The following is a 6,000-nucleotide window of genomic DNA, read 5'->3' on the forward strand; positions in this document are numbered from 1 at the left end:
CTTCCTCCACCACTAGATCAATTTCATTCCTTGCTAGTTTAGTGTAACAAATAGTCGAGCAGGCCACATGCATACTGAAGGCAACCACTTGAAAACATTACCATCACAGCCTAGCACATTGGCCCTACTGCTAAAGGTATGTTCAACACCTAGGGCAAGAGGAGAGCAAGGGATAGAGTATTAGGAGAGAAAGGCACATCAATTACCTCTATTACAGTGGTGATGGCACACGTGCCCTGGATACCTGTCTGTGTGTTAGGCGAAGTTAAGGCATCTCTTATGCCCTCTTCTGATTTAGTGTTTGAGCCAAGGCCTAGATGCGTCTCCTCTCTTACCGCTTCTAGATGCTTAAAGGTGGCCACTTGAATGTTTCCCTTTGGTAGCACCACCCTAGGGCAAGTGACACTCCCTAGAGCACTAGTTGCACTCCCTAGAGCATCAACAGCTACTGACGCAACCTCATGGGGTGCAGAAGACAAGCAACATGTGGGGAGTGCCATAGGAGCCTAATCCTCCTCTTGTAGATCTAGATCGACACCCTGGAACTTACCTTCCTTTGGATCAATCTTTTCAAAGGCACCATCTTCATCATTAATAGATCCCTAGTCTAGATCATTGCAGGAGTCCTCCACTATGGCATCGAACTAGAAGAGCCTAATTGACTCATCCCTTGGTGCATCAGAGTTGGCTGCGGAGGCCATGATGGTGGCAAGCGCATATGTCGGGTGGGAGGTGGCTTGGGCTAGTGCCCCTATAGGGGACCGTGACACCTAAGAGGGGGGGTGAATTAGGCAACTTAAAATTCTAACTCTTAAACTATGGCCTCTTTTTATAACCTTAGCAAAACCTATGCAAAAGATAAACTATCTAAATATGCAACTATGGTTTTGCTAGTGTATTGCTATCTCTACCGCCAAATGAGTAATGTAAACAATGTAAATGCAGAAGCTAAAGAGCAAGGTAGAGATATGCAAACTCCCGTCGATGACTCTGGTATTTTTACCAAGGTATCGAGAAGCGCGCAAGCTTCCCCCTAGTCCTCATTGGAGCCCCTCACAAGGAATCCCTCGCAAGGGTCAAGCTCCCGGTCAGATAACTCCGTGGATAGCCTCGGGCCTTCCCCACACGCAAGTGGGTCTCCGACGTGCCTTCCGACAAGCCTCTCCCGGATGCTCCCTGCCGTCTTCACTATCAAGTTTTCGGCCGAAATACTGCGGGCCTTGTTCCCTCTGGTACACGGTGGTGGCCACACCACAAACATGATTGGTGTGATCTTGCAAGATGACAAGCCCCTCTGATGTACAACAATGGTGTGCGCAAGCACTAAGTGGTAAGAGGTATGCAAACCTCACTAAACACTAGGCCTAAACCTAGAGCAAGTGCATAAGCGGTGGTCTAATCAACCTAAGCACTTTCGCAAAGCACCTACGCTAATCACCTAATGAATCACTAAGCACTATGCAAGTGGAGATCGCTAAAATGGTGTATCAACACCCTTGATATGTTTCCTTAGCTCCACACCCTTCAAATGGCTGGTTGGGGGTCTATTTATAAGCCCCACTGAGAAAGTAGCCGTTGGGGACGAAATCCCACTTTTCTACTACTGACCAGACGTTGAACACGTCCTGACCAGACGTGTCCGGTTGTCCCGACCGTTGGAGCCACGATCAACTGATCGGACGCTGGCAGCGTTCGGTCACAAGCCACTAGATGCATCCAGTCATAGTTTTGCCGCTCTTGAACCTCTCTATACTCAATCGGACTCTGTTGTCCTACGTCCAGTCGATTTGCTTGATTAGCGTCCGGTTGCTGCTACAGCCGAGCCTCCAAATAGAGCGTTCGGTCACTGTGCTACCAGCGTCCGGTCTAGAGTCGAGTAATCTCTGTGAGCTCGTTCCTTAGTGATCTTGCATCCGGCTTGGTTCCTATCTTCATGCTTGGACTTTGCTTGATATCTTGGGTCTTCTCTTGTGCTCCTAGGGTCTTGCTTATGGTGTTGATCATTGGATCATCATGTCGCCTTCGTCCAAGTCACGTTTTGCACCCTATTGAACTACAAAATAAACACTTGTAAATTCTTTAGTCTAATTTAGTTGTGTTTGTCATCAAACACCAAAATCCAAAGTAAATGGGCCTAGGGTCCATTTTCCTTATAGCCCCGACATTGGGGCTAGTCATCGGGGGCACGAAGGTCACCGGTGATTGCGTTGGGTGGGTGGTGGCTGGGGTTGGTTCTTGAGTGCTCTTGCTCTCGCTCATGTCTTTTTCCTCTATGATTGATTTTGAGTTGTGACAATGTTCCATGCCTCCCTGCCACTAGAGGCAAAGAGCGCTACCGATGGCTATGTGACAGCCAACGAAGAGCATTTAATGCTTTGGTTGCTTAATGGTCCCTTGCTGGCAAAGGGGGCCATATGGAATAATTCAACAAAAAATTAAGATCTGGTTGACATGGATATAATATGAATAGTTGTATATAAATGAATGATGAAGATCAGATATCTATCATGTTGTGCAAATGTAAATTGAGCTTTTGAGGAATTAAATAATTTATTTGGGATGAACTACATATATACTGTAGATTATAAACCAGTCATTCTTTAAGCCATAAATAGTATGGTTCTAGCCATGAGTAGAAGATGTACTACTACCAACTTTCAACCCACTATCAGATTGATTAGATTATTATGTGTTATGTTTTCCAACCTTTACTTGACTGTAGAGCTCTAAAAAGGCAGTTCCATACATTGTTTACGTCTAAATCATATCAATGTAGCGACAACTGTAAAGCTTCCTAGTGGAGACGTGCTCTATATGGAATATTTTATTTTTAAATATCACATATTACACTAATTAAATATATACCAACAACAAATTGAGGTCACTATATATCTAAACATTTCTTAATTCTGCTTACTCATTTATTCCTTTTAGGTACGCATGATTCTGTCTTCTTCCTATCCTCTTATTCTCTAGAGGAACCTACCACTAGTGTTAATATTGAAGACAAATCGAGGAGGGAGGAGAGGAAAGAGAGGGCATGGATAACAAGGCAGTCTAGCCAAGAGACAATTAATCATGCCTCTATTATGGGTTGTGGCGCCGTGCGATTAGAACACATAGTCGCAGCGGATGCTCGTTGGCCTACGCGAGCAAGATCATGACCAAGGGCCATACAAAAATACTCTACCTGGTCCGTTAGTCATAAGGTATTTAGATAGTTCCAATCACCCTTTGTTCAACCTTTTGTGGCTACGATATTAACAAATTATTTTATTTTTTATTTGGTTTGTGTTGACAGGACAAAGACATCTATTGTACACTAATTAATTGCATTTCTCATTTCTTTAAATGTCCACCTTTGATATGTAGGTTCATTATTACATGCTAATCTTCAGGAAGATATGAGAAGCAGGGGAGAACCAAACCATCTTTGTTAGGTACTTATTTTTATACCAAGCTAGAAGATACCCCGCGCGTTGCTGAATTTAGAATGAAATTAAGTGGAGATGATGTGGATAGCTTGTATTATAAGAGGTTAGAAGTTAGTGGGATGATATAGATACTAGATGGATGTGCTTGAACCTATTTTTTCATTCATTTTCTCTATCTAATTATAAATGGATTTTAAAAAATGATGGATATTCGATACCATCAATATTTGCATATTTGTGGATTATACTACTAGATGGAATTATATAAAAAAATATTTCATGATGGCTAGTTATATTAATTTTAGTGTTAATGATTATGTACTTATTAAAGATGCTTAAAAGTAATGACCAACAATAAAAATTTGATATTGTTATAATAATATATTGTATAAATACAAATCTAATTAATTTCCAACATAATTAACATCATTAATTTTAATATAGATATTGATATAATTTTAATTAATATATGACCATAACATATAGTATTATTTTTAAATATTAGACATTCAACTTATAAAGGTTAAAACAATTTAAAAGTAGTGTCAACATTAATGAAAAATTGTGTTTTATTTTCAATATTACTGATGCAATCAATATTATAATATGACTATATATAATTTATATATTCTATATTTATTGCGAGGACCGTCCAATTAATAATGCAAAATCAAGTTGTCCTTTGAGCAACGCTTGAATTAACGCAATTAATCTGATCATCTCTAGAATTGCATCATCAGTGCTATCCACTATGTGCAAACACTTAGAATCCATTGCATTACATCAACGTTCATAACTCATACAACAGTTTTACTTTAACATAAAAGTAGTTAGGCTACATGGTAAGTTGTTCAGCACAGTTAAATTCATATAGTCTTGCAACAAAAGCGTATTAGTGTAATATTTCATAAAGAGCACCTCATGAACCATGCCACATCCATTGTTATACCTCTTCTATAAACTGTTCTCTTACTCCTAGTCGATTGAAGGCTCGAGAGCATAGAATAGCCAAAATCGAGGCCATCACACCCAAAACCTAAATGTATCACCATAAGTACATGAATATACTCAAGATTTACTTAGAGGTAGATCTAGTAGTGGGGCAGGAGGGGATCAAGCCCTCCTACTGTTGCCAAGCCCTTGAAGCCCCCCTCACCCTAGCTTTTTTTTGCTATGACTGTTTAAACATTGAGAAGCAGAAGTAGGGTCTCTAGAACCAATCGCAAGGTTGACGATGATACTCTTGCCAACAGTCAAAGCTTGGGGTAGCCCTTCCTATACACTCTTGCAATCGGCCTATATTCTAGCCCAATAAGGCTTGGTCTTTTCTCCAATGTCCAATAGATCACAACTCATGTCAACTGCATGTCTAAACTAAAACCTGATCTGATCCTTCCAACACTTTTCTATTTAAAGGTTTAGGAGGAGGTAGTGCTTCGGTGATAAGCGGTGGTGGATCACGCCTGGTTAGGAGGAGCAAAGGAGATCATGCTTTGGTAGATCTAGGCATATTCACGATCTCGCAAAGTGGGAGGCATGCTCTATGTGGCTATGTGGGCGTTGGGTGCGCGGTAGTAGAACTGCGAGTGACCGCTAATTGGCCACGATGTTAGATAGGAAAGCAGTAGCCGTGGCTAGCTAACAACGGCAGCACATAGTTGTTGTTGTAGGTCTACAACTTGTAGGGCAACAACGGCTGCAAGCAACCGGCCAAGAAAGGGAGGCTGAGGTATCCCTTTGAGACAAGGTGACGAGATCCTAACATACAGGTATGTTAAGCCTCGGGTCTAATGGTTCCCAAATGAAGAAGACCCCCCTCCAACCCCTTTAGGATCGCCCTAGGGCTTGGGGGCTATGCCCATCGGGCACGCTCACGCGCACCCTCTAGCAAAAAGATCTATCCAAGCCTGACTCGATCGTAGCCTTTGCCTGGGGCTCGGGGGCATCCTTGATCCTTGGTCTCCTAATCTACGACGTGACCAAGCTTGGTCCTTAGCTCTAGCCTGGCTCACGATGCCAGCCAAGGCCTAGGCATAAGAAGACAAGCCTCGAGCCACCCATGCTTAGGGGCTCCCCAGCACCGCTCCTTAGACATGGGCCTACCAATTGTTCCTCTAATAGGGTCACATCTAGGGCATGACACAAGAAAGACAAAGCTTCCCACGGCCTCTAGGGGCTCGGGGGCTTCTAGGCCTGTGCGTCAGCCCCCGGAGCTAACCTCCTTCACCACCAAGAAGATTCCAGAAGGTCTCACCCGGGGAGGCCGGTCTAAGCTGACACAACCTGACACGCAGAGTGTCAGAACAAAGTAGACAGACGACGCCCAAGGCTTCTTTAGCTCTAAGACACCACAACGGTCCATGGCGCACCGCTGCAAGAGCTCCCTAGACTCTGACACATGTAGACCATAGACTAAACCCCCAAACTGCCATGTACCTGACCTATCTTGTTATATAAGGGATAAGGTAAGATCTAGAGGGGAGGGAATCTGATTCGATCACCAAACACTCCATTCTATTCCATCTGCCTTCGCTCTGCATAGAGAGCAGGACAACCCTGAGAGGGA

The 6,000-nt window shown here is 43.1% G+C and overlaps 1 pseudogene; it reads right to left on the bottom strand.

The window, feature by feature from the left end:
• The window catches only part of LOC136523712 (uncharacterized), a 43,971-nt pseudogene extending 38,175 nt beyond the window's left edge, over window positions 1-5,796 (bottom strand).
• Between the last annotated feature and the right edge of the window lie 204 nt (window positions 5,797-6,000).

This window comes from Miscanthus floridulus, chromosome 18 (assembly GCF_019320115.1).
Source record: "Miscanthus floridulus cultivar M001 chromosome 18, ASM1932011v1, whole genome shotgun sequence".
NCBI lineage: Eukaryota > Viridiplantae > Streptophyta > Magnoliopsida > Poales > Poaceae > Miscanthus > Miscanthus floridulus.